Source organism: Nerophis lumbriciformis, linkage group LG23 (assembly GCF_033978685.3).
Source record: "Nerophis lumbriciformis linkage group LG23, RoL_Nlum_v2.1, whole genome shotgun sequence".
In the NCBI taxonomy this organism is placed as follows: domain Eukaryota; kingdom Metazoa; phylum Chordata; class Actinopteri; order Syngnathiformes; family Syngnathidae; genus Nerophis; species Nerophis lumbriciformis.
This window is the reverse complement of record NC_084570.2, coordinates 42,411,165-42,427,036: the sequence shown is the minus strand read 5'-3', so window position 1 is coordinate 42,427,036 and position 15,872 is coordinate 42,411,165. Positions and strand designations below refer to the sequence as shown.

The following is a 15,872-nucleotide window of genomic DNA, read 5'->3' as shown; positions in this document are numbered from 1 at the left end:
CACATTAGAGATGCGCGGATAGGCAATTTATTTCATCCGCAACCGCGGCAGAAAGTCGTCAACCATCCGCCATCCACCCGATGTAACGTTTGATCAGAACTGCATCCGCCCGTTGTTATATATCTAATATTAATTAAAAAAAAAAAAAAAGGGTGAAAACTACGCGAATTGCACCTTGTGCAGACAAGATTTTTCGATCGGACACGGAGGAATTAGTGATGTAAAAGACCACGTTGGGACAAAAAAACACAAGTCTAATGCCGTTGCTAGCGATACAAGTGGAAAACTTTCAACGTTTTTCGTCGCCCAAACAGATTCTTTGGATGTGATAAATGCCGAAGTTTTATTTACGGAGGCAATAATTGAGCATGGACTTCCAATCGCACTGGCTGATCACATGGGACAGTTAATAATGTAATGCAACCTTTAAAAATCATTACGCGGTGATCGCGATCCCAAAAATAAACTTTTCTTGCATGATAATGTCCAGAAAAATTCGCTTTATATTACTATAGAGTCCTTTTAACGAATGAGTTTGATGGTTTATCACAAACCTTAAATGAAAGAAGTCCTTTGTTCTCCTGCAGCATGGCCTTGCTTTGTGTTTGGTGCGCCATCCTGTCGGCTGTATTTCACAGCACGACATACTGTTAAAAGTGTTTATACTATTTATACTTTCAATTAACAAATTGAAGTCTTGTGAAAGGTTGACAGGATAACTGGCATTAACTGTCAAAATAATTTCAAACTATTGAAGTTAGCTTACAGAATAAACATGTCAATCAACCCATATGATTTTTGCTGTAATATTTTTGTTTTGAAAAGTCACTGTGACTGATAGAAAAGTGATGGTTTTAGCAACATTTTAACCTGTCTGAATGCTAATAATCATTTTGCGAGCAAGCAGGTAAGCTGCGCGGGCGGAGCGCGCGGAGTGACCCATGTTACGAGCCCCCGGCCACGGGGGTGGCGGGCAGGTAAGCTGCTTACCTGCTGCGCGTGACGCCGGCCGCGGCGAAAGCGGACGAGGCGCGGTGTCGGTGCGGTGGGCGCGGTAGTGACCCTGGACGTGCGTCGGGCCCTTCTCGCGGATCGCCTCAGCTACGGCTCCCGGTGGGGCCCTCTCGGGGGAAGGAGCCTCGGTCCCGGACCCCGGCGAGGCGTCCCTCCGCTCCGTAAAAGTGTCCATCTCTTTTTTTTTTCTTCTTCTGTTGTGGCATATGCTGCAGGTGCCTGCTCGTTTTTCGTATGTGGGTAACAACATTTAACTATGTATATATATTTCCCAATTGGTTTAACTGCCACCCGCAAAAAAAAAAAAAAAAAAAATATCTAATTAATCCGCCCGACCCGACCCGCGAGCGGATAAAATCTTATTTTTTTAAATTTCATCCGCCCGATCCGCGGACTCCGCGGTTGTGTCCGCAAACCGCGCATCTCTAACATGCACACCTCCCCCATGCTGCTGGGGCATACCATTCCACAAGGGGTGTTGTGACAACACAAACCCTATAACATCTCCCCTTTTATAGATGCCAACTTTTACATTACTGAAAACCTTAGTGCAAGCACAGTGAGAACCAATTTTTTTGTGCAAATAACACTTTGTGCAAACCAATGTCAATACAACAATCTTTTTTTTGTAAAAATTTTATTTTATTTTATTTTATTTTTTGTGCGCGTGTGTGTGTGTGTGTCAACAACCTTAACAAACCAGTCCCAGGTATACTTTAACCAACAAAACTCAAGAGTTCGGACGTGCCTAAAGATCAAGTCTGTCAGGCACTTTCACCGCGCTGTCACTGGCCGTCCTGTGCCCGGCTGGCACAAGTAGTGGTGGTGGTGGTGGTGGTGATGGAGGTGGTCCAGCCATAGGCTGGTGCTGGTCACTCTGCCTGAGTGACCTGACGGCCTGGACACCTGTGTCAGTGTCCATTACTTTGCTGGGTGGACCGCTGGGTTGCCCATCAGGTGGGCACCTGTGATGAACACTATTTTGCCAGGGTGGTGCTCGGCTGCGTCCCTCTCCGCTGGTCGCAAATCCACCCGGTTATGGCGATAGAATGTCCCCTCAACATCCACTAGGTACGATCTGGGGCCCACCTGTTGTAGACAAACTCCTCTTCGCCACCTGCCCGTTCTGTCCCCAGGCAGGGGCTTCATCCTTATGTCCTGTCCAATACACAGCTCAGGCAGGTCCATGGTCGATCTGTCGTACCAGAGTTTGGCTGTCTGGTGTTTTATCCGCAGCTTGTCTGGGACCCCAGTGACCACACTCGGCTCCAAAAGTGCGTCAGCGACTGGGAGTGGAGTCCTCAGCCTACGAGACATCAGCCTCTGTGCAGGGCTGCTGAGCATACCCTCCATGGGCGTGTTCCTCTACTGCAAAATGGCCAGCCATGGGTCATTACCCGCGCTGGCTGCCTTCTTGCACAGAGCCTTCACTATCTTCACGGCCGATTCGGCATTCCCATTCGATTTTGGGTGCCTAGGGGAAGACTTGACATGGTCAAAGTCCCACTCCTTTGCGAATCTCCTGAAGGTCTCACAGTCAAACTGAGACCCACAATTTGTTATCACGCAATCCGGTTGTCCATGACATGAAAACTGGGCCTTGCACCTCAGCACTGTGGTGTCCACTGAAAGACCTGGAAGCAGCTCTATTTCCCAGAAATCAAAATAATGGTCACCAATAATCAGAAAGTCTTTGCCCGCTTGTTTGAACAGATCCATGCTGAGGATCTGCCAAGGTCGTGTTGGAAGTGCATGGGACATCATTGTCTCCCGCTGCTGCTCATGTGAGTATTCATTGCACGCTGAGCACTGGCTCACATAGTCCTCGATCTTGCTGTGCATGTTGGGCCAGAACAGCGTGTCTCTGGCTTGTCTGTAGCAGGCATCTCCTCCTACATGGCTGGTATGGATGCGTTTCAACATCTCTGCACGCAACGATTTTGGTACTATGACTCTCTGGCTTCTGAATAGTACTCCATCCTGTGCACTGATCCGGTCCCTGATTGACCAGTATTCTCTTATCGCCAGAGGAGCATCCTCTTGGCAATCTGGCCATCCCTGGATCACCACCTCTTTCAATAACTGAAGGCTCCCATCGCCCTCCGTGTGCAGTCTTATCTGGTTTAGCCGCTGGTTGGTGACGTTCAGGTGTTCAGCCTGTTTTATTAGCTCAGTGGCCTCTTGTGCCCTCTGCAGACAGCAAATGGACTGCTTTGTATATTTAGTGTCAGTCCCCTGTGTTGGAGCAGTGGCCCTGCTCAGTTTGTCACTAATGCATATCAGACCTGGTTTGCACACTACCTTGAGATTGTAGGCCTGAAGAGTGAGCAGCATACTCTGAAGCCGTTTGGGTGCTCTGAGGAGGGGCTTTGTGAAAATTGAAATGAGCGGCTTGTGGTCCGTTTCTGCCCTTATCTCCACTCGCCCATACAAATAGTAATGAAAACGCTGGCACAAAAACACGATACTCACACGCTCTTTTGCTATTTGTGCATAATTCTGTTCAGTCTGGGTCGGCGCCCGCGACGCGTACCCCACAGACTGACCCTCCTGCATCAGGCAGCAGCCCAGTCCTTTCTGACTCGTATCGCTCTGAATGACGAACGGCTTTGTCAAGTCATAGTATCTCAGGATCGGGGCAGTTGTGACCAGTCGCTTGATCTCCTCGACTGCAGCGTTGTGTTTGGGCAGCCAGTGCAATAGAACATCTTTGTCCAACAGCCTCCGGAGTGGCTCGCATACCTCGCGTGGCATGAACCTTGCGAGGTATGTCACGAACCAGATGAACCGTTGTACGACCTTGGCGTCTTCGGGGTGTGGCATGTCTCGGACCGCCATACTTTTCTCAGGGTCCACTCTGAGACCCTCTGCCGAGAGAATGTGTCCGTGAAACTTGACCTCTCTGACCCTGAATTGCAGTTTCTTTAAACTCAACCTCAGTTTAACCTCCCTGCACCTTTGCATGAGTGCTATCAGTTTTGTGTCATGGTCATGTATGGCCTCCTCATCTGCCTCCCCACACCCAACCACCAGTATGTCATCTGCTATTGGCTCTACCCCGCTTAAACCTGCCAGTAGCTCGTGCTGCTTTCGCTGATATATTTCTGGGGCCACAGACACCCCAAACGGCAGCTTTAACCAGCGCTTCCTGCCCCACGGCGTCCAGAACGTGGTGGTGTAACTGCTCTCTTCGTCTAGCTTACACTGCAAAAAAGCATCTCGTGCATCTACAAGTGTGAATATGCGTGCCCTGGGCAGTTTGTGTAACACATCTTCAAGTGTCGGCATTATGTTATATTTTTATGTTGGCAAACCATTTCTTCCCCCGACCCTTAATTGCCCCTATGCTCTCTGCTGTGTATATGTGGGCCTCTGTGTCAGACCTGTCATGTCCTCAGGTACCTCCATGTCAGCTGCATGTAGCTGTCGTGTAGCTTGGCCCCTCTTCATACACACCTTGGCAAAAGGATTTGCTGTTCCACAGTGGTGACAGTTTTTTTCAAATGCAGGACACAGGCCGCGTCCGCGCCTGTGCATGTTCCCGCAGAATTTGCACGTGGTGTTTTCACTTGTGCCTGGAGTCTGATACTGGAACCTGTTCGAGCGTTCCAGCCTGGGTGGGACTCGCGGCCGCCAGCCATCCGTTGCATGCCAATGTGCCCTGTCTTGTGTGATTGTTTTTATCCTCTAGTCTGTCATCTCAGCAGCTCTGCATATTTCTATGACTGATGCTAGTGTGAGATCCTTCTGTCTGAGTAGACGACGGCGCACGCTTTTATCACTCACACCCAGCACCAGTCTGTCTCTTATCAGATCCTCTCTGAGTTGTCCATACTCACAGGAAGCAGCTTTCTCCCTCAACTCCGTTACGAATGCATCAATGGGTTCCCCCTCATCTTGTTTGCAGATGCCAAAAATGTATCTCTCAAATATGACGTTTCCAGCTGGCTTGAAATATCCCTCCAAGGCATCGAGAATAACTGTCGCGTTCAACTTGTGTTCGTATATGTGACGACATTCCCCGCCCATCACTCTTCGTAAGGTTGCTGCTTGTACCTCTTTTGCTTTGTTTTGTAATTCTGTAGCAAGTACAACGTCTTCCCAGTTTCTTGCAAGATCGCCGCTTATCTTCATCTGCTCCGGTGGTGGAATGTTTTTAGCCATGGTGATGTTGTTAGCCTAGCTTGTTGCTAACACCATTCCACTCTTTTTTTTTTCTCTCTTTTTCACGGGTCCCTCCGTGAAGCACGGTACTCGTACACCTAACTTTGTGTGGTTCAAGTCACTTCTGACACCATGTTTGCGTGTAAGAATAATGAGAGCCGAGATAACCGTGTATATTCTAGTTCGACTGTATTCAACTGGCGCCCGAACATCACACACGCACACCTTCCCTGTGCTGCTGGGGTATACCATTCCACAAGGGGTGTTGTGACAACACAAACCCTATAACAGTTCCCCACCGCTGAAATATCGATACTGTTGCGCTTGTAGCGTGAAAGCAAGACAACTTGAAGTATCGTTTGACACACAAAAACGTGTGCGTCGTTTATTCCTCCAAAACTAGAATGAACGCCAACATCACACACACTCAAAAATGGCGGGAACAACAAACCCCCACCTTTGGGAGAATCTCCTGACGGCCACTTAAAGGGGCTGCGCCGAATTACTCGCTCTTAACTGCATATATGAATGCTGAACCAGAACAACATTGTTATGTGCACAATCGAACAATACAGTGAATAATGATGACAAAGTCAAGTAACAGGTGTGGCGAATTATGTCCTTAAATCAACCACTACACACGTCCCAACAGAATTCGCCATCACAAAAAAATAAATACATAAACGGTCAATGGACAGAGGCACAGACAGGCCGACCAGAACGGTTGCGCCGAACTGGTACTAACGCCGGGGAGTCAGCAGGGGGGGCCGGCAGGGTATCTGCACTGTCTAAAGTCCCGGGGGCCTGCGTAGAAGGATGCAAAACATTATTATGGGGCCTAGGTAGAGCGGGCAGACGACCCCGGCGTGGGGGTACGCCTGTGGTAACCGGCTGACTAAGATCCAAGTGGGCCGCTTTAAGCCGGTCCACCGTGATTTTTTCAGACCGACCCCCTACATCCAACAGAAAATGCTTGTCTCCGCTCCTTAGGACGCGAAATTGCCCATCGTAAGGAGGCTGAAGGGGGCCGCGGTGGGCATCGTGGCGGACAAATACAAATGCTGCTCTTCTTAAAGAAGCGGGAACATGAGACGGCGTAAGGCCGTGTTGAGAAGTGGGGATGGGGGCAAAATCCTTGGCGGCATCCAGGAGAGCAGCTCGCTGCTCCCCGGCGCACCAAGGTGCCGTCGTGCTAGGAATAAAATCACCTGGCACTCGCAAGGGCTGGCCATACACCAACTCTGCCGAGGAAGATTGCAGGTCTTCCTTAGAGGCAGTCCGAAGCCCCAGCAGCACCCAAGGGAGTTTGTCTACCCAAGTGCTGTCTTTTAGGGACGCCCTGAGCGCTGCCTTCATGGATCTGTGAAATCGCTCACACATACCATTGGCCTGTGGGTGATAAACCGTCGTGTGGTGGAGTTTCACTCCCAAGCTCTCGGCCACAACGGAGAAGTGAACTGATAGCCCCGGTCGGATAATATGTCCGACGGGGTGCCGAAACGGGCAACCCACGTACCAATGAACGCGCGCATCACCTCTGTGGAGGTGGCTGACGTCAGAGGTACTGTCTCCGGCCAGCGGGTGGTCCTGTCGACCATCGTGAGGAGGTATGTGCAGCTACGTGAGGATGGGAGAGGCCCGACCAGGTCCACGTTAACATGGTCAAAACGGCGCTCCAGAACCGTAAACGGTGCCAGTGAAGCCCGCGTGTGGCAGTGCACTTTTGAGCGCTGGCATGTCACGCATGTGGAAGCCCAGTCCCTAATGACTTTCTTCAGTCCACGCCAGACAAATTTTGCAACTACCAGCCGCTGGGAAGGTTCCCTCCCAGGGTGGGAAAGGCCATGGATGGAGTCAAACACACGCCGCCTCCAAATGGTGGGCACAAAGGGCCGTGGCCGACCGTTAGCGACGTCACAAAGTAGCGTAACCCCTGTGTCCTCAAATGGAACTTCAGACAATCGTAGCCCTGTGGCTGCAGCCTTCAGTGCTTGGATGTCCGGGTCGTCTGCCTGGTCAACTGCCATTTGTGCAAAATCGAGCCCCACATGGACAGCGCCCATGACGGCTCGGGAAAGGCAGTCAGCAATGACATTGCTCTTACCAGCAAGGTGCTGGATGTCCGTCGTAAACTCTGAGACGTAGGAGAGGTGCCTCTGTTGCCTAGCCGACCACGGTTCAGCCGTCTTGGCCATCGCAAAAGTGAGGGGTTTGTGGTCCACAAAAGCCGTGAAAGGCCGCCCTTCAAGCAGCGAACGGAAATGACGTATGGCCAGATAGAGGCCGAGGAGCTCACGGTCAAATGTGCTATATTTCCGCTCGCGCGGGCACAACTGCCTGCTAAAGAAAGCCAAAGGTTGCCAAGTGCCACTCACCCACTGCTCATGCACTGCACCTACAGCATAGTCTGACGCGTCCGTGGTGATTGCAATAGGAGCATCGGGTAATGGGTGTGCCAGCAGGGTAGCGTTAGCGAGAGCAGACTTGACCCCCACAAAAACACTGTGCCGCGTGTCAGACCAGTCTACCATGTGCTTGGGGGAAGCCCCTTTAAGAGCATCATACAGCGGCCGCATGAGGTCAGCTGCCCGGGGGATGGAACGATGGTAAAAATTGACCATGCCAAGGAACTCCTGAAGAGCCTTAACTGTGAGTGGGCGGGGGAAGTTTGCGATGGCAGCAACCTTCGCTGGGAGGGGAACTGCCCCGCACTTCGTGACACGATGTCCGAAGAAGTCGATTAAAGACAACCCGAACTGGCACTTAGGCGGGTTAACAATGAGCCCGTGTTGGCTAAGGCGCTGAAAAAGGGACCTGAGGTGGGTCACATGCTCGGCCTGAGAGGCGCTCGCTACCAGGATGTCGTCCAAGTAGACAAACAGAAACGGCAAGTCACGTAAACAGAGTCCATCAACCGCTGGAAAGTCTGTGCGGCGCTCTTAAGGCCAAAAGGCATTCGTAAAAATTCGAACAGTCCAAATGGGGTGATGACCGCTGTCTTTGGGATATCAGAGGGGTAGACCGGCACCTGATGATAGCCTCGGATGAGATCTACCTTAGAAAACACAGTTTTCCCAGCCAGGTTGGTGGAAAAATCTTGTATGTGGGGGACCGGATAACGGGGTAGTCGCATCGTTGAGTCTGCGGTATTCACCGCATGGCCACCAACCACCTCCGGGCTTCTCCACCATCTGGAGGGGGCGACGCCCACAGGCTGTCCGAGCGGCGAATGATCCCGAGGCGTTCCATGGTCTCAAATTCAGCTCTAGCGATGGAGAGCTTAGCAGGGTCCAGGCGCCGGGCTCGTGCGTGCACAGGGGGGCCCGTGGTGGCAATGTAGGGTTCCACACCATGCTTGGCGGTAGATGACGAGAACAGGGGCTGCGCCAGGGTGGGGAACTCAGCGAGGAGGCGAAGGAAAACGTTCGTGGTGGGTGGCATGCTGGAAAGCCTGATGGAGTCCGTCGCGCTGAGACTGCACTTGTACGAGCAGAACGTAATCGCATCCACCAAGCACCTGTTTTTTACATCCACAAGGAGGCCGAAAGCACAGAGAAAATCTGTACGGATGAGCGGTACCGTCACTTTAGCAGTCACAAAGTTCCAACTGAAACGCTGTCCACCAAAACACAGCTCCACGTACCGTATTCCGTTAGTGCGGATAGGGCAGCTCCTCTCCGCACCCGTGTCACACAGGAACCATCGTCCAGAGAGGTAGTCCTGGATGAAGAGCAGCCTGCCAGTACTGCCGACGCTCATGGCCACTGCTGAGCGCCGGCCCCGGCGTTTCCCGGCGGCGGTCCACTAAAACTGCATGGAGTATGGCACCGCCTGGCTTTGGTCCCGAACTTTGCGTGGAAAAAACATAGTCCAGAATCCGGTTGCCGCCTGGGGGGCGCAGCAGCAGCAGCAGCAGCGAGAGTGGGAGAATCTGCCATGGGTCTGTCTCAGCCGGAAGGAAAGCAGCCACATAGTTCGGTTGGGAGGCTAAAAAGAACTTATCAGCTTCAGCAGCTAGTTTGCGGCAGTCCAAAATGGCGGTGTTGGCTAAAGCAGGCCACACCTGAGAAGGCAGGAGTCTCAGGAAAAGCTGCACGGAGAGGAATCCTGGTCTGTGCTCACCTAAGAGGCCTAGCATTTTGTCCATTAGTTCAGAGGGCTTCCAATTGCCAAACCCCTGCAACGAAAGAAGGCGGCTAGCTCGCTCCACGTCGGAAAGTTGAAATGTCTTTAAGAGGTGACTCTTCAACGTGACGTACTTGTTCCTCTCCGGTGGGTGCGTGAGGACGCTAACCACTCTGGTCGCCGTCGCCGTCCCGAGGGAGGACACGCCTGAAACTTAGTGTCGTCCTCGGTGATACCACGCAGGGCAAACTGTGCCTCGGCCTGGGCAAACCATGCAGTCGCGGAAGATTCCCAGAACTCGGGCAGCTTTAGAGAAACCGCATTCGCCGTCATGGTCGATAATATTCACTGAATCCGTTCAGTGAAGCGTCGGGGTCACCAGTGTTGCGCTTGTAGCGTGAAAGCAATTCAACTTGAAGTATCGTTTGACACACAAAAACGTGTGCGTTGTTTATTCCTCCAAAAATAGAATGAACGCCAACATCACACACACTCAAAAATGGCGGGAACAACAAACCCTCACCTTTGGGAGAATCTCCTGATGGCCACTTAAGGGGCCGCGCCGAATTACTCGCTCGTAACTGCATATATGAATGCTGAACCAGAACAACATTGTTATGTGCACAATCGAACAATACAGTGAATAATGATGACAAAGTCAAGTAACAGGTGTGGTGAATTATGTCCTTAAATCAACCACTACAATACTGACGATAGCAGATCTTTATGCTGTAATATTGATTTTCAAATTAAATTACCAATACTTTTGATACATATCATTAACAGGAAAACAGTGTTATGTGACTAAATCATTGAGATCTTGTCTAAAAGAAACGTGATTAGTGCCATAGTGGGAACTACTTTTACTTTTATTTACAGAACTGTTGCAAAAATCCCTTTTCAATAGCACAAAGAGAACATTTCAACCGTCAACAGCTTTTTGGTCATGTGACCTAGATCCTCAAAACCACTTTCATGTTGTTTGTTCATCATTACTGTAGCACATTGTTTTTTTGCAGTTTTTTAATTTGTTGACCATTTTTGAAAATAGCATTTGGTCATGTGACCAAGAAACTCAAAACCACTCTCATATTCTTTGTTCATCACCATTATTATACTCTGTTCATATTTTGCTAATGACAGTTTTTTTTCCTTTTTAAAAAAAATTAAATCGTCAATAGCTTTTTTGGTTGTGTAGTAGTTGATGTGGGACATTATTATTAAATAGTCAATAAATGTTTTGTATATTTATCAAGGACTACTTACATGTGTATAAATAAATTATATATATTGTGACAGTTTGACCCCCCAACTGTCACTGTTGGACCTTTAACTTCCTTACAAACCGTGCACATTTGTTAGGAAGCTCAACATGGACAAACTACAAACATTCAATCGTGTTAGTCAGTGAAAAGCATCTTTTTTTTTAGTCAGTGGAAAGCATGTTCAACAAACCAATTGTAACCTCTCACTCACCATGGCTCTGAATGGGTGGGGCTGAGGGCTTTATATAGGTGAGCACACCTGCCTTGACTAATTAGGCCTAATTTGGGCCGAACCATGGTTCTCAGGAGCTGGGTGTTGCGGAGGGACACTGGACATTTGAAAGTTGTGTTGTCTAAGCCTGAATACACTGTGTACAAAAATGACTGCTCTACACATGCAAAAGTACTATGTGAATACTTTTTAGACATGTGATGGTTATTTATGGTGTAATTTACAAAATAACTGTGTTCTTAATTCCCCCTGTCAAATTGGTCCCAGCTAGTGGGAGGGGCTATGGGCTATTTAAATTGGAAAATGCCATTTTTCTGACAGTCTGCTGTCTGTCACTGCCAGAGGAGGTTCTCTGTCCTGAGCAGGAGTGTCGGTCTCCATGCATCAAACATCTACATATTTGATTATTGACCTTTGATTGTGAATACATGTATTTTGTTATAATGGATGATTTTGACATTTTGGTTTGATTATTTTTAATATGCTTATTTTGATGAATTCTATAGGCCTATTTAACGCATGCGACTTTGAAATTTATTTAGAATATAAATGTACTATATATAATATACAATACTAATATTGCTTCTATTTATTACTGTTACAGATTGTGTGTGCTTTGTTTCCTCCTGTTGTTCACCTCTTGACACTTTTGGGATTTCAATAAATGTTTGTAAACTGTTACCAACTGCGTGCCTTGCCATCCTTGGTTTGAAAGTCTGGTTTGCAAAGGTTACATTACCTTCACCCGAGGCGGGGTGTGATATATATATATATATATATATATATATATATATATATATATATATATATATATATATATATATATATATATATATTTATATATATAACTATATATATATAACTATATGTGTGTGTGTGTGTATAAAATTTGCTTTTGATTGATTTATTTAGTCAGTTGAATATTATTATTTGATGGTGGTTTAGCTTTAATCGCTTTTTTGTATTCAACTTTATTCTTTTTGTTTTGCTTTAAGTTGGGTACATGAGTTGCCTAGGGCAGGGGTGTTCTAAACTTTTTGACTTGAGGGGTGCCTTGGACTAGAATATAAAAAATATGGGCAATATAACTGAAAACTATATCATGATATACGTTTTTTATATTGATCGATATCAACAATTATTGATACTTTTTATGACTTATTTAATTTTCCAATGTTGCTATTTATCAGTGGAGAGAGTGTCTGGTAGCCAGGTAGGATGAGCGTGGTGATAGTAATCAAATAGTTAAAGTATATTTGAAGGTAGTTGTAGATTTGAGATACTCGATGGCAGTAGTGTATAAACTATTGAACACTACACAAAGACTTTGGGAAGCAACTAAATAAACCCACACATTGGAAGTGACAGGATGTTGCCTCACTGTCTACCTTAAAACCATCAAAACTAAAAAACAAGTTTCTGTTATTGGGTTGGTATATCAAGATATCAGTTTCTCTTCTCACTCCATGCAGTGAATCCACAGCGAGACAGAAAGACGGTGCAACCACACAAGTGTTAAGAGAGTAGCGTATATGTGTGTGTGTGTGTGTGTGTGAACAGCAGTGTGTTGGGTGAGTGAAGTGAGTGGAAAAGTTAGGAGAGGGAGCGGGAGCATGCAGCAGGAGTGGTGAATGTCTCGGGTTGTGTCCCGCAGAAATAAGAATAAAGCGACCAAATTGTAACGAATCGGCGGCCTCGTCGTTCCGACCCGAAAGCAGAGCTTAGCAGACCCATTGTCGGGTAAAGTGAAGGGTGTTGAAAGCATCGACCCTGGAGGGAACGTCCCTCATGTGCTCCTCGACTACGGTCTGGGACTCTCTCTCTCAACAATAATCTTCAAACTGATGTTTGATATACCACATAGTCACAGACGTGGCATTTGTCACCTACATTCTGGCCATTGTTGATGTTATCTGTCAACAACGTTTCAGTTCAGTTCAGTTCAGTTTCAGTTCATTTCGAACATGCATACAATACAATGTAATTCATCACATATTTACAGTTGTGTCATTACAGTACGTCCGAAAAGGAGTTGGTAGAAACTGAGCTTATTTAATCCGACCCCTTTTCATACTATAGCAATTTCATCCTATTTTCTTGTTCTCTGTAACATAACAGTGAACAAATAAATAATTAAAAAAATAATATACTATAGTAAGTAAACAAATATTAAATACATAAATTATCTTTGTCTCAATAAAAAAAAAAAAAAAAAATGCTTAGCGTAACGCAACAGCATTCTCTATTTTGGAAAGTTTGTGAATCAAGATGGTGGTTATGTTTGTCTTCAAGATATATATTTAACAATGTACATTTTTGAAATATAAATTCTGATACTGATAAAGTCTGATGCAGATTAATGCTGATACCGTTTATAAATGTGACTGTGGAGAAAAGTTCACCAGGATATAATGACAGACAAAACATTGATTTTAAAGGTTTTTATTGAATAAGACAGCCAGAGTGTAGATGAACAATAAAACATTGAACATCAAGAGTATCTGAATGCCCAAGCGACGACCTCCTAGACATGTTTTGCCATCAAGCACAAACACAGCAAAAATGTGACAAACAACACAGCCAAACAAGAAAACAAACGCATAAGTGTCCCATAAAATTGACATTTTCTACAGAACTTTGTCGCAGAAATCTTGTTTTTCTGTCCTCCACCACGCTAGTCTGCAGACCCCAGCCGCCGCGCTTCAGCTTCAGAAACCATTTATTCAATAGCATTGAATGTTGAAGGCGGTAAAAGCGAATTTGGAAGCGTTCCGTGGGACAGATTGAAACGCTTATTGGCCAATATATGACATGCAGAGTCATAGTTTGCTCATGTCTGGTGTAGTTAGGGGCCGCTGTCGTCCATTAGACTATTTGGCGCAAACAAATGGTCTCTGGACATGGCCTTTGCTAGCGTGCCCCATTTCATCTGTAAGAAAACAAAACAACTTGTGAAATCTTCTAATCATATCCAGTGTTTAAGTTTTTGTTCTTCATACCAGTTCCAATGTACACGGAGTCTCTTAAATTAGCATTGTCTCTGACACGAAAGCGTTCAAAGGCACTACGGTCATCGGGTATGCCATAGGGTGTGCCATCAGTCCAAACGAAGGTACCCTCCTGGAAGACAATCACATTTCATCGAATCACTTTAAAAAAAAAGGGTCACTGCCTTACTTGGTATCTGCACCCTTGAAAGAGTGTCAGAGTGTATCTGTTGTGTTGGCAGCAGTCATGCAGCGCTAGAATATATGCACTGGGGAACAGGGTAGTGAGTGGTGCCCATTTTGTGCACCCTGGACTAGTCCGAGAGGACACCAATGAAAGCAGAGGCAGCAATAGGCCTCAAGAATGCACACACCCCAAAGACAGACACACCCACTACCTGATGGACAGCCTGCAAAAGATCTGTGCTGCAGATGTTGAAGACAATGCAGGTTAAAGGCAAGGCAAACCCAGCAGACTTTCCCGAGCAGGGCAACTTGAAGCCCAGGGAGTTTGTGAAAGCAGCCGAGTCAGAGACCAGAAAACCAGAGGTGCTGGCAGAGTCAACACTGTATCAGCTTGACCTCAGACCACCACCCAGTCCCGCCTCTACCCACTCTTCCCCTTCAGTGGACTTCGCTACTGGTCACACCTGGATGGTGTCTTTGAGTCCTATCCAGGTGTCTACGATGGCTCCGCCATTATTTTTGGAGATCTCCTCAAGAACCGCTTGGTATTCCAGGTCATTGTGGAATGACACCAGAATGGCACCAAGCTTGATGCATGTTTCCTGATGAGACAAAGTACAAAACAGGATCACCCAACTGAATCCTCTTATTAGCATAGTTTACAGCGTGAAATCTTTTGTACCTGTGCTACATTAAAGGTTTCGGGACCCTTTTGGTAGATGTATTCAACTGCAACACAAATGTTATTTTATGTGAAAAAGAACAGGAAGTATGTGGAAAAAGTGTCCAGGTGTAACAGCTACCAACCACTGGCCTGCAAAGAAGAAAAGAACATTAACTTTCATGAACACAACACTGCATCAACCATTGGATTATTGAAGTCAGCAGGTGAGGTTTGGACTTACCTGTTGAATCAACACCCCACAGATCGCACACAGGAGGAAGACGCCAAGAGAAAATGCCATCTGAGCAATGAGAGACAAACATTGTTGGATTACAAATGTAAAAGTAAGATGTAAAGTTGTCGTCTTACCTTTGCAGTGAAGATGCTTGATACTGAGGACAACAACGAGCCATCCTTTTATATGCTAGCTTGACACAGCCCTGGAATGTCTTGCATGCTAATTATCGGACAATTATCCACAATAAAATGAACTTTAAATGTCAGATGTAATTATCTACTTGAGTTAGATTATTAAAAGTAAAATATTTAAAATAAAATAAAAACAGCGGCAGTTTAAAATGTTAACTTGAAGATATTCATAAAACAGGAACTTGCGGTGGGGTGTGGCGCTGACACCTTTGAAGTTGTGTTTTTTTACTTAATTATTGTGCTCTAATGGAGGTAAACACAGGTTGGTTAAGGTGAAGAGGAAGTTTTGGAAAAAATAAGTAATGAAATATTGTTTTTAGTTTCTTTCCCAAAAAAGCTATTTACCGTATTTTCCGCACCATAAGGCGCCCTGGGTTATAAGCCGCGCCTTCAATGAACGGCATATTTCAAAACTTTGTCCACCTATAAGCCGCCCCGTGTTATAAGCCGCATCTAACTGCGCTAAAGGGAATGTCAAAAAAACAGTCAGATAGGTCAGTCAAACTTTAATAATATATTAAAAACCAGCGTGATGTGGGCGCGCATGGAGTCGTATATCAACATGGACGGAGCTGCGTGAAAAAAGCCACCCGGCCTCTTCGCGTAAACTTCCCTTAACCACTCGCTCATCTTTTCTTCATCCATCCATCCCTTCGAGTTAGCTTTTATGATGACGCCGGCTGGAAAGGTCTCTTTTGGCAAGGTCTTCCTTTTGAATATCACCATGGGTGGAAGTTTCTGGCCATTAGCATGGCAAGCTAGAACCACAGTGAAGGATGACTTCTCATTCCCTGTGGTGCGAATAT

At 46.7% G+C, this 15,872-nt stretch overlaps 1 long non-coding RNA gene across 1 annotated transcript; it reads right to left on the bottom strand.

Annotated features, from left to right (window-relative positions):
- Positions 1-13,263: 13,263 nt before the first annotated feature.
- LOC133622627 (uncharacterized) lies at positions 13,264-14,703 on the bottom strand. Its single transcript, XR_012051119.1, has 4 exons — positions 14,656-14,703; positions 14,438-14,575; positions 13,800-13,920; positions 13,264-13,729 (listed from the first exon to the last, which is right to left on the bottom strand). It is a non-coding gene; the product is annotated as an uncharacterized lncRNA (long non-coding RNA).
- Positions 14,704-15,872: the final 1,169 nt, after the last annotated feature.